General features: G+C 42.8%; 1 protein-coding gene across 3 annotated transcripts in view; it reads left to right on the top strand.

Annotated features, from left to right (window-relative positions):
- Window positions 1-16,753, top strand: part of svep1 (sushi, von Willebrand factor type A, EGF and pentraxin domain containing 1) — an 88,255-nt gene that overhangs the window by 21,648 nt on the left and 49,854 nt on the right. The gene's annotated exons all lie outside the window — the stretch shown is intronic.

Genomic DNA, 16,753 nt, shown 5'->3' on the forward strand with positions numbered 1-16,753 from the left:
CATATAAGTAACAGGACAGGACCGCTGACATAACTGAGGCACGCATTCGGGCAGCAAGTAGCCTATTGGACAAGCCACGAACTTGAAATGGATTCTGCGTGCTGCAAATCAAATGTAACAAGTTTACTCAGCGACCAATAAGCATTGACCAATGATGACCAAGCCTAGTAACATGTCATGAACAACCAAAATTATGCGTTTTCCCCATTCATTTCATTTAATTTTATTTCATTTAAGTTACAGTTTGCACATTTAATATTAAAAGAATAACTAAAAGGGATATTTTTTGGGCCACGCCATGGCCTGTGGAAGGAGGGGCATCAATGACCGCTAGGGGGGGCACAGCCCTCAAATGCCCCACCATAGCGCCGACGCTGGGTTGCGTCCTCCGGAGGTCACACTTAACCGTAAATAACCATAATAAATTGTATATTACTCCTGGTTAGTTGTAAAATAATATAGTAATTATTTCTGAGTTTGCAACGTAATAGTACCGGAAAGGGTGGAATCTGCTCTGACCCAGATCGTTTGATTGCTACAATGCAGTGATTGTCGCCAACTGGTAACCGAACTGTCGAAATACACTAGTGGGTAAATCGTCAGTGGGCAGGGTCACACGGAGCAAAACAAAAACAGACACTCTTGCATGGAACGAACATTTCAGAGTGGAATAACTGGCTATAGCTTTTTTTTTTGGACAAACCAAAATATGAACTTAGCATGTTTCCTAAATGTCTACGAACATATTAAAGTTTGTTTTGATTTAATACAGTAAAATATTACATACAGCTCCTTTAATTACCATCAGAATGGTTTAATTAATGACCGAGTACAAACGGATTGGCTCAACCAGTGGAAGCCACCGGAAAAATAAAATTCATCACAGGGTTTCTTGTGTTTTAATAATGAATGCCATAGTCATAGTTCATAAACAAATATGCAAAAGCTAATCCTGGTCAGGTTACTCTGGGAGCTGACAGTTTACAGATATTTGCAGTATTTGACAGACAAATTGTTTTGCTGGATCAAATTTGCTCACGTAGGGTCAAGTTTTAATTGTTTGTTGATTTGGGGATTTTAAAAAAGAAGAGGCTCGTGGTGTCATTAGAACTTACAGGAAAGTCTGCAAACGTGCAATGTCCGGATGTCCAATGCTTTAGAAAAAAGCCTGAAGGCCATTTAATCTAAATTGACCTCTTTCCACTATTTCTTCAAGGAAAAAACATTGATGACATGAATGAACTAAAACAGAGAGAGGATGTATGACACCATTTGCGAAGCAATGTGTTGTGTTTTGTTTAACTTAGGCATTCCAGTGGCACTATAATGACCTGACACATTTATTCATTGTCACGTTGGCTTAACCTAGCCAAAGTGACAGATAACCTCAGATACAGATGCCATAATGCATCTCCTTTGGTTTGTGACAGGGTCTGGTTGTCAGAGGTCAGGTATAGTTAAGAATGAGATTTCCTCAATCAGGAATCGTAAATATTTACCTTCGTCCAAAGCCCCTAGACAGGCGTAAATAAAGGAAAAACCTCCAAAAAATAGTAAAGTTGAAGGAATCTGGGAAATGTTGGCAAAGTATTGAGTAAGGAAGTGTTGCAATCATGTTTTTATGTGTTTGACCTCCTTCTGCTCCCTGAATCTGTCTCACTCTCCCTCCTTTTCAACTCCCCTGGAACCCTGTTACCAACAACACCCCCTATGTAGTATGTTCTCTAGGGTAATTAGGAAATGTTCTCTCGGTACATTTCATGTACGTACACTGTAAAACTTTGCTGTAGTTTTGCAGTAGGTTTGCAAGTAACTTACTGTAGATTTAATTACTACTTAATACTTTTCCTATCAGTTCTGTTTTCAATTTGAGTTCAACTATACTTTAATCAAAATTAAAACACTTTGACTTTTGAGATTCAAAATGAGCAAGAAGAGTCTCTCTTCTTGCAAAAAATTACATCTTCCTTAGCATTTTTGTTTTGTTTTCTAGTAAAAATATTTAAAACTTCTTCAATTAAGATACATTTACATAACAAGAAAAGTGACCTAAGATATTTAGTCTTGTTTTATGAAAGAAAATATAAGAACTATGTTTAAAACAAAATTGTAAAATAAATATACAGCAAGTTACTGGCAAACCTGCTGCAAAACTACAGCAAAGGTTTACAGTGTAGTATCTAAAAGAAAAACGTGTGGTTTCCTTACGTACACATGCATATAATTGTGTGTGCTTTATAGTGCACGTATGATGCCTGAAGTCAGGCGTGCAATTACAAGCATTTGCTCTTAAATTAAGAGTTATTGCGAGATCTGTGACATATGTAGTTAGAGTTCAGCAAAGAAAGATGTTTTAATGGTGACAAGGAAATTTCCGGTAAACAGCACAAAAATATACTGTAATTCACATCCCAAAACAAAATGGTCTCCAGCTCTAGCATGATGTTTACAGATCCACAGTTTATTCCTCTCCATCTGTAGATTTAATCTCAGGCTGTTTCTGATATATGGCTATTTGTATTGATTATCTATTATGTTAAAAGGGTAGTTTGCCCAGAAGTAAATATTCTGTCATCATTTATTCACCCTCATGTCATTCAAAAGCTGTATTTGACTATTCATGGAACACCAAATGAGATATTTCAAGAAATGTCTCAGTGGTGTTGTGTCCATACGAAAGTCAAATGTTGATTGTCAGTGTTCTTCAAAATATCTTATTTTGTGTTCTGCAGGAAAAAATGGTCATACAGGTTTGGAATGACATAAGTGTGAATAAATGATGAAAGAATTATCATTTTGGGGTGAAAAATCCCTTTATTATAAATTTAGTAATATAGTTGCTTTTGTCAAAGACATGAGCTTGTGCTGCAAAAACTTTGGCTGCATCCATTACATCTAAACACACATCTGATTTTTTCCAGTCACTTTAGACATAACTTTGTTTACATTAATCTTCTACAGTTCAAGAGCTGTCAAAATTCAGTGTGCTTCAGTTACACAGAATTAGATACAAGTGTTTGGAGTGGCCTGATTTCATCAGATTTAGAAACATATTTGAAAGTTGCCACAAAATAGATACCTAAAAATCCAGCGTTTTTGTGGTTTGCAGACATTCAATTGTTCAATGTTCAATTTATGTTGAATGTCTCTGAAAATGTGGAAATTGCTAACAGTGTAAATAGCCATTGAGATTTGGTGCCTATGTGGGAGATTCACTGTAGATTCAGTCTGCATATATATCCACGCCCCCTCCTTTCTTCTCATCAGTTTTTGTTTACTCAATCAATAAAATTGCTATCTTTTAAAGGCATGGTGGGTGATCCGGTCCAGAAACATTTTTTGTCATGTTGGTTGGAAATCTCTTTACATCCTGATAGCAATTAAGAAGTATAGTGGTCAAATAATATTTTTATAATAATATTTTATCTGTGAAAGGAGTAGAACCAAAAAAAATGTTCGCCCAATCAAATTTGTACATTTTCAGCCAACGTATTTTGCATACAACTGCGCTATTCTGCATACCACTGCGCACCCTGTTCACGCAGACATCATACGTCATCAGCGCGCTCACATCCGCTGTGTCAATGTAGGGAGAATGGCAGACAATCAGCAACAATCAAACTTTCCTGTGGAACCGACAACAAGTAAATCTACAAAACGAAAGTCAGTTTTTGAAAAAGAAGTGACGACAAAACGTCTGGATCATGAAAGAGGAAAAATTCAAATTAACATCTGTTCAGCTTTTACACAATGGAGACGGCTCTGGCAGGCAAAGGGTCTAAAAGAGGACACCATGGTTGCTCTCTTTCTTTTGGACAGGTATGTGCATGCTTTGAGAAGAATTTAATGGATTTAGTTTGTAATTCGTCACATGGATTTACGAAATACATTCATGTGTTTGGAGGAGGCGTCACTTTGGATGGCGAATTGCATAGACGGTGGGATTATAATTTCCTAGCTAGCAGGCTAAAGTTAGCGCCTTTCCAAATCAACCACTCCACCTTTAATAAATAGTCACCTCACTAAGGTTTGGAGTGAAGTAAGGTTTTGGTTAGCTACATCCTAAAATATGTATGTAACAATGTTTGTATAAAAGGAGGAAGGAGGCGGGAACCGGCCTCGCTTCGTTCTCTCACAGCTCTCGTCCCGCTTCCCTCGTCACTTACCCCATCGCCCCTCACAGGCCGGGGGGGTACCCGAGACTGTGCTCTACTCCCCCCCGGGGGGCCAGTCTCGGCGGCCCCAGCGCCTGGGGGTATGGACAGACGAGATGAAAGAAAAGGAGACGGATGCACACGGAGCAACAGCGACGAGAGAGGGGAGAGAGGAAAACAGAAAAAAAAAAATTGGTCCGGTTCCCCGACACACTGTCGCTCGGGCCTCAGCCAGCCGAGAGGCTCTTCCTCGCAGTGCCATGCGGTGGTACTGGACGCTTGGTGGACGGCTCAATCCTCCTCCGCCCCCTGGAGGCCGGCGATGGCTCCTCTGGCTGATGGCAGCCGGCAGTGAGTCTCCCGTCTCCTGCTCCTCCCCTTCACGGTGGACGGCAGCAGGCTCTGGCCCATGGCCAACGGCGAGGACTCCTCCGCTCCCTCCCGGATGGCCGCCACCCCACCTCGGCCCAGGAGCACAGCAGCGAGCTCTCCGTCCCAGCCGACGCATACTTGGTCCAGCACCACCGCCTCGGGCAGCCACTCGCGGACTTCCCTCGTCCACGCTGCCCGAACTCCTCAGCACCGCGATCCCCCTCAGCGGCGAAGGCTCTCCGACAGCATGTCTCTCCTTCCTCCCGGGTTTCGGCACCAATGTAAGAATGTTCGTATAAAAGGAGGAAGTAGGCGAGAACCGGCGAACATTAAATAAACTTTTTAATACAATAAACAAACAACAAAACCAAAGTAAAAGGCTACACAAACATATCTAAAACACATAATGTCCAGGCCTGGTCCTCTCTCGTCATGCCTTCCTGTCGCTCCTCCTCTTATGCTTCCGGAGCTCCTCCGTGAGAGATGCGAGACCAGTGTAACGCACAGCTGACACTCATTATCACTCGCACTACCGGCCTCGCTTCGTTCTCTCACGGCTCTCGTCCCGCCTCCCTCGTCACAATGTACGACTTCTTTTGATATCAGGTTATAAATTTATAAATGTTAATACACACGCAGTCTGTGTATTGAAAGTAGTGCTGGGTGACACGAAAAGAAAGTTGTGCTCACTGACACGAAAAAAAAAGGGATATTCGTGTCCAGACTGTAACCTCCGTTCCCTGATGGAGGGAACGAGATGTTGTGTTGAGAGACAGACTGGGGTTTGATCTTGAGAACCTATCATCTCCGAGAGGAATTTAAAACGGCAATGGGCTTTGGCGAATGGCACACGCACGCCAGTCCCCGCCCCGTGCATACGGTATAAAAGGGAGGTGTCGTCAGCCATTCACTCACCCTTTGGGCTGTGTTGAGAGACAGACTGGGGACCTATCTCTACACGCCATGGCGCTGAGCCATATCATGACCTCAAGCGGAGCGACACTGAATAGACTAGCGAGTCACGAGTTAGCGCTACTGTGAGATGTAATCTTCCAGTGGGATCAGTACTTAGTAGCATACCCTGAGAGGCTCGTACCGACGGCCGTCACGGACGGTGTCATTCGTCTCTATTAGCGAGACGCCGCCCGGTGCCGTAAGGAACACTGGGGAAACACTGCTCTCCTCATTGAAGAGTGTGTTACTGAGGCAACATCCTACTGCAAGGGGAGGTTACATGTGGAGACACCAACATGGTCTCACCGGTGGGTAGAACACATGCTAAAAAATGCACCAGCCCGAGTAGGGGGGACAGAACCCAGTTGGGGTAACCCACTGGAGGGGAGGTCATCGGTTCACCGACAGGGGAACAAAGAGTGAGGAATTCAACATACGGGACGACCCTGCAGGGGAATCACTACGTATGGGGCAACAGTCCGAGTATAGGGGTCCACCTGAGTAGGGGCGACTCTACCAGTACTGGACTTGGTTACAACAGACCGCTCCGCCCGGTCTGTTACCACAATTGCCAATGCTTAATGATGGATGGAATGCCTGTACTTCGCCCTAAGGGGGGGAAGTAGGGAGGCTAATATAGCGCACTAGACTCACCTGGAGAGGGGAGAAGGCGCTTTCGCAGGCGTACGCCCAACCCAGTTGCCTACCTGCCAGTAACGTGTAAGACACGGGCTGACACTGGTTCCACGCGGAGGTTGTAAACCTCACGAAGGTACTGGGCGAAGCCCAACCCACAGCACTACATATGTCTTCCAGAGAGGCACCCTGAGCCAGTGCCCACGAGGAGGCCATACCCCGGGTGGAGTGGGCTCTCACTGCAAGCAGGCACGGGCGATCTTGGGAACGGTATGCCAAAGCAATGGCACCCACGATCCAGTGCACCAATCTTTGTTTGGAGACAGCCCTCCCTTGTGCTGTCCCGCAAAACAGACAAAGAGCTGCTCAGAGCTTCTAAGGCTCTGCATGCGGTCCAAGTAGAGGAGGTTGCTCTCGAGTCTCTGATGTAGGAAGGCCAACGCTGACCCGATCGGCAACTCCGTGGGTTCTCCCTTCGGGAAGAACACCAGGACGAGAAGAGACGCCACTTATAAACGTATAAAGGCATAGTGGCGGGGGCTCTAGCCTGCAGGACGGTTTCCTGACCCCCGGCGGCAAGCCACTCAAGGTCTCCTCGTCCCGTCCAGGGCCAGACGTGGTGATTCTATGTGGCTTGGGGTGCCACACCATGCCCTTCCCCTGCGACAGAAGGGAATCGGCCAGAGGGGGCTGTCTTCAGAGCCACTAGGTCTGATAACAAAGTCTGGTTGGGCCAGTAAGGTGCAACTAACAGTACTTGGTGTCCCTCTTCCCTGGACTTGCACAGGATCTGGAAGGCGTACTTCCGCTTGTCCCGCGGCCAGCTGTGTGCTAAGGCATCCATGCCGAGGGGCCCCTCGGTCAGGGAGTACCAAAGCGGGCAATGGGTGGAGTCCAGGGAGGCAAACAGGTCCACCGGTCAGGGAGTACCAAAGCGGGCAATGGGTGGAGTCCAGGGAGGCAAACAGGTCCACCTGTTTCGTCCGTCTCTTCTCGTCCTGGCGCCTGGCCGAACCGCTCCCATATGAGCTGGACTGTGCGGTGATGGAGTCGCCATTGTCCGCAGGGCGTCCCCTGACAAAAGAGCACATCGGCTGTCTGGTTCAGGTCGCCTGGGATGAAGGTGGCTCGCAGGGACTTGATCACCTGCTGACTCCAGAGGAGGAGGCGTCGGGCGAGTCGTGACATCTGCCATGAGCGTATGTTGCCTATGATTGATGTACGCCACGGCAGTCGTACTGTCCGACCGGACCAGCACGTGTTTGTCCTGCACGAGGGGTTGGAACCTCCTCAGTGCCAAGAGGACAGCCAACTACTCTAGGTAGTTGATGTGCCACCGCAGCTGGGGACCCATCCACTGCCCCGATACTGCGTGCCCGTTGCACACGGCACTCCCCCCCTGCAGGGAGGTGTCTGTCGTAACCACAACGTGCCTTGAACCCTGCCGTCAAGTCTGACCAAGAGGTGAGGGTGCAAAGGCACTGAGGCATCACCGCAATGCGCCTGGTGCCGGTGTGCCATGCCCTCCAAGGAACACAATGCGGTCGCATGTGCATCAACCTGAGAAGGATAACCCCTGTCGAGGATGCCATGTGCCCCAGGATCCTCTGAAAATATTTCAACGGGACCGCTGATGTCCGTCTGAAATGTTTCAGACAGTTCAGCACCGACTGTGCGTGCTCGCTGGTGAGACGCGCTGACATATGGACAGAGTCTAGTTCCATACCGAGATAAGAGGAGCTCTGAGCTGGGGAGAGCTTGCTCTTCTCTCGGTTGACCCGAAGGCCCAGACGGTCTAGGTGCCGGAGCACAAGGTCCCTGTGTGTACACAACATATCTTGCGAGTGAGCCAAGATAAGCCAGTTGTCGAGATTGATTTGAGATTGGATGTCACTCAGTGACATCCATGGGAATCCCCAATCACCCCTCGCCGAAGCGGCAGTCGAACTCGCTCGGGAAGCAGACGGGTTGCGGCTACATTCCGGAGAACATGGCCAACCGTGACCGCAACACCTTAATCGACGAGCCCTGCCACTGCATGCTGGAACCCCAACATGCAATACAGGTGTCGTGCCCGTCGGACTCGGGGATGAGTCTGTCATACCCAAGAACACAGTTGCGAGACATGCCCGAAGACAGTGCAGACTGTGAAAGGAAATTTGCTCTTTTAGAAATATCTGCGGCTCGCTGCCGAGACACCCAGGGGAAGTCCGCTACCGAGAGGGAGAAATCCGCTGCTTCGCATCGTAAATCCAGCAGTCTGGAAGGAGAATTCTCTGGGGGGAGGAATCGCTTGACATGTACCGTCATGCAGGTTCCGAAGAACAAAGGATGAGTGAATGGCCAACGCCACCTCCCTTTTATACCGTATGCACGGGGCGGGGACTGGCGTGCATGTGCCATTCACCATAGCCCACTGGCGTTATAAATTCCTCTCGGAGATGATAGGTTCTCAAGATCAAATCCCCGTCTTTCTCTCAACACAACGTCGAGAGACCGACTGAAGGGGAACACAAATTAATGTATTCCAAATTTCGTGTTTATGTCACAAACTGCCTTGAGACCGGGTTGGTATTTCTGATCTCTGCCACACCGGACACATCAGATAAATGCTGAACATCCCCTCTTTTAAAACCAGGGTTAAAGTTTCAGTGCTCTCCCAGGTCCCATCTTTTTCTTCCTCTTACTCTTTTTTTTTCGCCCATTCTTCATAACTCATCACTCTTTCATTATCCAAATCTCCATGCCACATGGCTATTTTTGCTTTTTTCATCTCATCTTTTCTTCTCTCCTCCTGCCCCTTTCTCATATTTTCCAAATTTCTTTTATAATAAAACACCATGTGCTGGTTTTCTTACCTGCCTTGATAGATGAGAGCCAAGAATGAAGTCAGAGGAGACTGTCTAAAGCATGTTTGGCTACAGGGACCTTTTATTTTTGCTGCTGTGCAGAGCCAGCCTGGTCTTTAGCAAACAATCTGGGAAAAGGTTTTAGTGTAGTTTTATCATTCCAAGTACTCTATGTTCAGTAGAGTGTGAAATGAATGATGTGTGAAAGTATTGACTTTGTACTAAACCTCAAACACTTTACTGCCCTTGGGTGTTTATTCCTTGGGTTTATTAAGTTATTAAGTATGTTGGTCAGCCATATCCATTTCTGTCATAGTTTCATATCTCTTAAAGTAGCAGTTCATCCAATAATTAGAAACATTGTCATCATTTACTCATCCTTTCATTCCAAACCCATAATTCTTTTCATTTGCCAAGAAAATCGCTTGAGAATCATTGAGAAAACGAATAGCAGACCCTTCCTCAACAAACCATGTGATTTGATGAATAATTTGTTCAAAGCACAGTGTGGAACGATTTGTTGTGCAACAAATTGCAATACTTATGGTTTAGGGCACAAAGATGACAAAAACAAGACTTTAATCAGTTGTTTCTGTAATAACTCGTTGGGAATATTCATGGGCGTCAGAAGCGCAAAAAATGTAGGTGGCTCCTCCCCCACAAAAGAGAACAAAAACTTTATCAGCAGCTTCAGTGCTGTAGTGAGAAAGATGCATGACAAATGATTTAGACTCTACTGCGAAGCAGGTTTGAATCCGCCAAACTCACTCTTCTAAATTTTTACATCACATATCAGATCTGCTTCCATTTGTTTTTAAACTATATCATGTTCCCATCAATAGATTATTTAAAGCATGTTGTGCTTTATTATTTGTAAGGATGGCTGCTGCAGGACGTAATTAAAAGTATTAATTTGTGATAAAATAAAAACTACTGAAACGAATGTGTGTTTTCCCATGTTAAAAATATCAACGATAGCAATTGCAATTGCAAAGTGCAATTAAGCGCAAAATGTTTGGTACACGTATGACTTGAATAGCCATTTTCAAATATTTTCATAATTTTATTCAAAATAAATGCCTTTACAATCTGATATATGTGATAGGGAAAAAGTTCAGCAAACAGCAGTCTCGAACCCACGACGACATGAAGTAACACAAGCTTTACGCTCTACACCACTGGAGCAGTCAGATTGCATGTGCCTTTCTTACATTTTGTCTATTCCAGTCTGAATCTGGTGGGCGGAGTTAATTTACATAGCCTCTGCTTACAAGGCGGGCAATTTTTTATTTCTTCCAATAAGTGGTGGGACCAAAATTGACTTTGGCAAGAAGTGGTGGGGACATGTCCCACCTGTCCCACCTGCAAATTATTCCTATGCTGTATAGTGATATACAGTTTGTCATGATTAGATTCTTAAAGCAAACTTAAGTAAACTTAAGTGTTCCACAGTGACATTTAACAGGTTAATAATACAAACACTTTTATATGTGCCAACTGTTTCCAAACTAAAGACATGTTTTTTTTCGAGTTAGCAGTAATAGTGGAGACAAAACACTTTTTACTGTTTACTGTAAACAGGCCTCTGTAAATGACAGTTACAGCATGGGGGGTTCATTACCTTGTGGGTACTTGGAGAAAGACTAAACCTAGATATTAAAGACATACAATATGAAAAGAATATTTAACGCAGAAAATAAATAAACATACGTATACTTAAACATCAAGAGAACAGCTGTATATAACAAACAGATATCTAGGTTTTAAGTCAGTCTGTCTTGTTTTACTTTCTAAGACTCACACTATACTGCAGTGGCTCTTGTCAAAGCGGCGGGTCAAAACTAAATCGCGGCGCGCTTTATTGATTTAATTTCGAGGAGATGCAGACGCGCTTTACAGCGATAACAACAGCTTTAAACAGCGGTTCAATTGCAGAAATACATAAGAAGCTTAATTTACACGCAGCTCATCGGAAGAGAAAGAGTGAGACTCAGAAGCGTCTGTCTGCTCCCGCTCTGTGTTTGAGCTGCCTGTAACGCTTGAGTTACATCGACCAATGATAAATAAACGATCATTCATATATGTTAAAATTGCACATCAGCTATATGAGATGGTATTTATCGACCGTGTATTAAACATTTGAAATTGTATTTGAAACAAAATGTAAATGAATAAATAGCGTTTTTAATTTCCTGTCGTGTCACGTACCACCGGGGGTCTCTTCGATTACCACTAGTGGTATGCGTACCACAGTTTGAGAACCACTGGTTTAGGGGTTCACATCACATAATATCTAAGTATGAGCAATTGTATTTGGAAATTGGCCTATTTGTGTTTCTTTCATACGGTGTAGCCTGAAATATAGTGGTTTTACATTACAGCTGTTAAATAGTTATGAAAAATTGCCAATGATCAGTCTGCTTCAAAGGAGGAGATCCTCAAAGAATCATTTGAACCCAGCCAGTTTCGTTGGATTTCCTTTTCAAGATAATGAAGAAAGGTTACTCAACTCCTGGTGAGTTCTGCTCCAGGACGTGTCAGCCAAAAAAGCAGATGCCTCTCGATCTCAAGGGACACAAGGGTTCAGGGTCAATAGGGTTAACCTCATTTTTAAACTAGATTGCATTAAAGTGAAGATTTGAGTTGTTCCTGTGTTTGAACAGGAAGAAAGCCAATGTGAAGGTTCCTAAATGAGGCCTCTTGGGTTTTGAGACACTATGTTTTTTCGCTGACCTCACATCAGTTTTGCACTTCCTGTGACATTGGGTAATAGCAAGATATTGGAACTGAGTGCAGTTTTAAGGTCTCGATGACTTGCGTATTAAGAATTTCTTAGCCTGCCACTGAGCAGTAAAATTGTGTCGGTTAAAGCCTTCGGAAAGAGGAGGCAAGTTTATAGGTGGCAGAAACTGTGTGATCTTGTAAAGTAACTGTTATTTTGAGTCATAAATAGACACTCATACAATAGGCGTGTGCGTGTCCGAATTCACTTGTTGGGAATAGTGTGTGTGCTTGTGTGTTGACTGTAAACTGTCTGCCGTTAGGGCCAACAGCAGGTGGGGTTGACAGATGGAAGTCTGTAGCTGAACTCCACGAACCTTTCAAAACATTCCTTCCCCATCCCTTTGCTTTTTATGCTTTACTTCTCTTTTTCCCCAGTCCCTTGCCAATTGTAAAGCATCTCACCGTGTCAGTGTACCTGGTTATAAAAACAGATTTACAGTAAGTTTGCTGTGTAAAACGGCTACCGCATGCTGAACAGCCCTCTTTAATTCTGCTCAGTTCCGTTATAGAGAATGACCCATGAGATCAGGGCACTGCAGTGGTTATTCTGCCCTCTACTTTTCCTTTATCTCTTTTACATATTAATGTGTATGTTTCTACACACTGAAAATCCCAATAGAAATGTTTTTTGATTTCTGCTTTGCTTTTCATATGATGGTACAACCCTGTTTTTCCCCTATTTATGTCCTAATGGATTTCTGTCACCTCTAACAGCAGTCATGTCTCATTCCTCGTCTCTCTGGAGGTGCTTTTAGTGTGAATTTATTGCCTTTGCTCGTGTGTGATAGAGAAAGAGGGGAAGTGGTAAAGTGGTAATGCTCACACCTTAAAGGTCCAGTGTATATTTTTTGGAGGATCTATTGACAGAAATGGCATATAATATACATAACTATGTGTTCAGAGGTGTATAAAGAGCTTACATAATGAAGCGTTATGTTTTTATTAACTTAGAATGAGCTTTTTCTAACTACATACACCGCGGGTCCCCTCACATGGAATTCACCATGTTGTTTACAGTAGCCCTAAAAAGACAAACTGCTCTACAGTGCACGTTTCGTAAATATGTTATCTCCTTTGGCAAAGAAGCAAAAACGTGACTACATCTTAGTCCTGTATCAGCCACCGTAGTGCTTCGAAAGGAAGGGAATGGGTGGAGTGAGCCATTGGTTGCAATTCACAACCTCACTGCTAGATGCCGCTAAATTTCATACAGTGGACCTTTAATGTTTTAACTGCTATGCAAACTACACAAAACAGAATGCAAAACCTTTCTTTATTTGTATATCTGAGAAAAGTTTACCGAAAAATGAATCTATATTTTATGATGCCATATGATAAGTTGTTTTTCACTTGTAATAAAACAATGTCAGCATCCAGATACTAAATAAATGAATGGCTAATAACTGAAAGTGATATGCCATGTGAAAAGTCATATGTCACTTTAGTGATACACTTTTTATTGTTCTTCATGAAATTTTAACCAAATGCCGAGAGCTGTTCCACACAGAAAAAATGGGAAAGGGTTCAGGAGGAATATGAGGGAGAGTGTAAATGAAAGAATTACAATTTTTGGCAAACTCTGCTTTTAAATATTTGACTAGAGGAAATAAATGGTGGATCTTTTACAAACATCTAACAATATGTGAAGAATTAACTGGTTGTTAGATCACAGCAGTCTAGACTTGATTTATGTCAACAAGTGCATTATAAAGATTGCTTCTTGGCAGAATCCTGAGCTCTGGCCTACTCAGCCGATGACCCCAAACCTAAAGACAGACAGTAATTTCAAGTGTTTCTGAGTTTGGTGGGGCATTTTGTCTTTGTCTCACGGAGGAAGACAGCTTTGTTTCCCTATTTGTGTAACTGAGTAGCTGTCAGTGGGTAAGGGCTTTGCAGACAATCTTTTGCCGCAATGTCACAAAGCTTAGCAATTGCACGGCATCATATTTGAAGAGGTTTTCTCTTTCACAATGCATTTAAGGTTGACCACATTTTCAAATTCAGAACAACGGGAAAAGGATGACATCCATATAAACATCCACATAAACAACCATTCAAACATTTTTGTGGCTAAAACAGGAGATTGGGGTGAACTGATGGTAGCATGCATCGATGATCTCATTTCATGTTTTACTCACCCTCAAGGCATCCTAGGATGTGACTTTCTTCTTTCAGACGAATACAGTCAGAGTTATAATACCATTTATACTGGCTCTTCCAAGCTTTCGACTGGGAGTGAATGGGTGATGAGATTTTGAAGCTCCAAAAAGTCCATCCATCGATCAAAAACTGCTCCACACGGCTCCATGGGGTTATTAAAGGCCTTTTGAAGCAAATCGATGCCTTTGTTTAAGAGAAATATCCATATTTATAAACTAATTTAGACATTACAGTTTATAAAGTTGAAACATGGGGTTATTTTGTTTTATCCCTAAACTATCCCTTTAATACACACAGAAACAGGTAAAGGCCCAGTTGTCATCTACAAGATTTTTATTGTAGTTTTTATTGTTAGCATTCGTTTTTTCGTTTACATCTGAATTGTGCCTGCATTCTTTTTTTCTGGCATGCAATTCTGGTTTTGGAATACTGTCACTGTATATGTTTTGAAGATTCTTTTACAAGAATCCTCACATTGCGTGTTGAAGTTTTTGGTTCTCTGTTGCACTAAAGAAGACAGGATTGTTCTGTATAATTTTAGTGGTCAGTAATGTGGTTTAACTCTAGATTGGAATAGGGATTTGGAGAAAAACATATTAAAGGGCTTGTTTTTTTAGCTGGCTAATAACAAAGCTCAGCAAAGCTACACTCTTAAAAATGAAGGTGCTAAAATGGGGTCTTTGCAGTGATGCCACAGGACAAAATTTTGGTTCCCCAAAGAACCTTTCAGTCAAAGCTTTCTAAAAGAACAATTTCTTTCTTACATTGTTATACTCTGTAGAACATTTTTCTCTACAAAGAACCTTTTGTGCAACACAAAGGTTCTGTTGATGTTAAAGTTTCTTTATTAAATCAAACAGGCAGAAAAAATAATCTTTTAAAAGCCTTTCTTTTTTTAAGAATGAATGATTTGCCACATGTTGTATAGCTAGTCAGTTGCATGTTACATTTTCGTAAAGAAACGCATGTTACTTCATTTGGGTTTGGATTTTACGGCTATACCAAAAAACTCTCATAATAAGCTCAGAATTCCACATCAACACTCAAAATATATACTAAATACACAATGCACTGTAAACCCATCTCCTCTCCTTTGGTCCTTCTTGTCCTGTCGACTGAAGTTCACAAGTTTTATCTAATGCAATTTTATCTTTCTTTATTTATTTTAAGATGGAGTGTTTTTAACTCATTACTTCAGCGTTTTAAGTCTCACAGCAGGCAATGAAGGAGAGCTTATGAAAGGCTAGCTTATCCTGACACATGTACAGTATAACCTGATACTTAACATAACTCCACCAGCTAAACATTAAGCATTTAACACAACTTACGTTTTCAAATTGACTGTTGATTTTGGAATGGCTATTACATAATGACACTCTCATGTATCACATGCTGAAATGACGCACTACACTCTTTTTAGTTTTATGGGTTGTTGCGTGGTTGCATGGGCTTGCTATACAATACAACCCTGTTGAAAAAAACAGCATATGCTGGTTAGGTGTGTTTTGAAGCAAGGTAGCTGGTTTGAGCTGGTTTAAGCTATTCACATGCTGGTCCTTAGCTGGTTTAAGCTGGTTATGTGCTGGCCCTGTGCTAGAAGCTAGCTGCTTGGGACCATCTTAGGACCAGCACACAACCGTCTTAAATCAGCACATGAAGCTACATTGCTTCAAAACATACCTAACCATCATATGCTGTTTTTTTTCAACAAAGATCTGTGCTAAAGTTTAAAAAATCGATTAAACTACTATGTGAAAAGAGTTACTTTAGAGTTACATGACAACATACTTTACATAAGAGTTTAGTTTACATAGATCTGATTGGTCCAATTTAAAGTGTCATGGTTCTGCCTCCTTTAGTCTTGTTTTTCTTGGTCCTGTGGCAGAGCCATGACAAAGTCTTTGGTTATGTGTGGAGAGAAACATATTATTGTCCTTTTGACAATAATATGCGTTCTCTCCAGTGTCTTGTCAGCTTTCCTGCCGTGTCAAATGTTTCCCACCTGCCCCCGTTAATTATCCTTCGTTTGTCTTACCTATAAATGCCCTCATGTTTCTTTGTCTTGTGTCCTTGGACTACCTACGTTCGATGTGCATGTATGGTCCTGACGTTGTGTTTGTGCCTTGTCCTCTCGTGGTTCTCGTTCCTGGCTTATGATTTGACTGTGGATTCCCTTGCCTTGTTTTGTGACATTGTATCGTAAGTCTGTTTTCTTATTTTCTAGTTTTGCCCCGTCGTGGGAAGTTTTTTGTTAGTGTTCTTGTTTTGTTACCGTGTCCGCCTTTTCCCCCTTGTGGGTTTTTGTTTCTGTTTTATGTCCAATTGTCGTGATTCTAGCTCGTCGTGTCATGTCTTTCTTGATCTTGTGGTAGAATCACGGCAGGATCCCTTGTTATGTGTGGAGAGAGTCATTTTGACCCTGTCGGCCTTCGATACTCTCTCCGGTCCTTGTCTGTGTTCCCGCCCTTTTGTATCTCTCGTTATTGGTTGTTTATTAGTTCATGCCCCACACCTGTTCCCCTTTGATTTGTCCCTCTATTTAATGCCCCTGTGTTCTCTGTCTGGTGTCGGATCATTGTTCTGTTATGTTGTACTGTGTCGTGTGGGTGAGGTCTTGTCTGTTTAGTTAGTCAGTCTAGTTTGTAGTGTTCCTATTCGTTGTGTTATTAGTTTTGTCTTGTCAGTTTAGTTAATCTTGTTCTTGTTTTGTTATGTTTACCCCCACGTGGGTCTTTGTTTTGAGTTTTGTTAATTATTTATTAAAAGTCTTGTTAACCCCTTACGTCCCTGTCTGCACTTGGGTCCTTTGTCTCTCACCTCACCCGAGTTCATGACAGAATGATC

This window comes from Triplophysa rosa, linkage group LG1, assembly GCF_024868665.1.
Source record: "Triplophysa rosa linkage group LG1, Trosa_1v2, whole genome shotgun sequence".
Lineage (NCBI taxonomy): Eukaryota > Metazoa > Chordata > Actinopteri > Cypriniformes > Nemacheilidae > Triplophysa > Triplophysa rosa.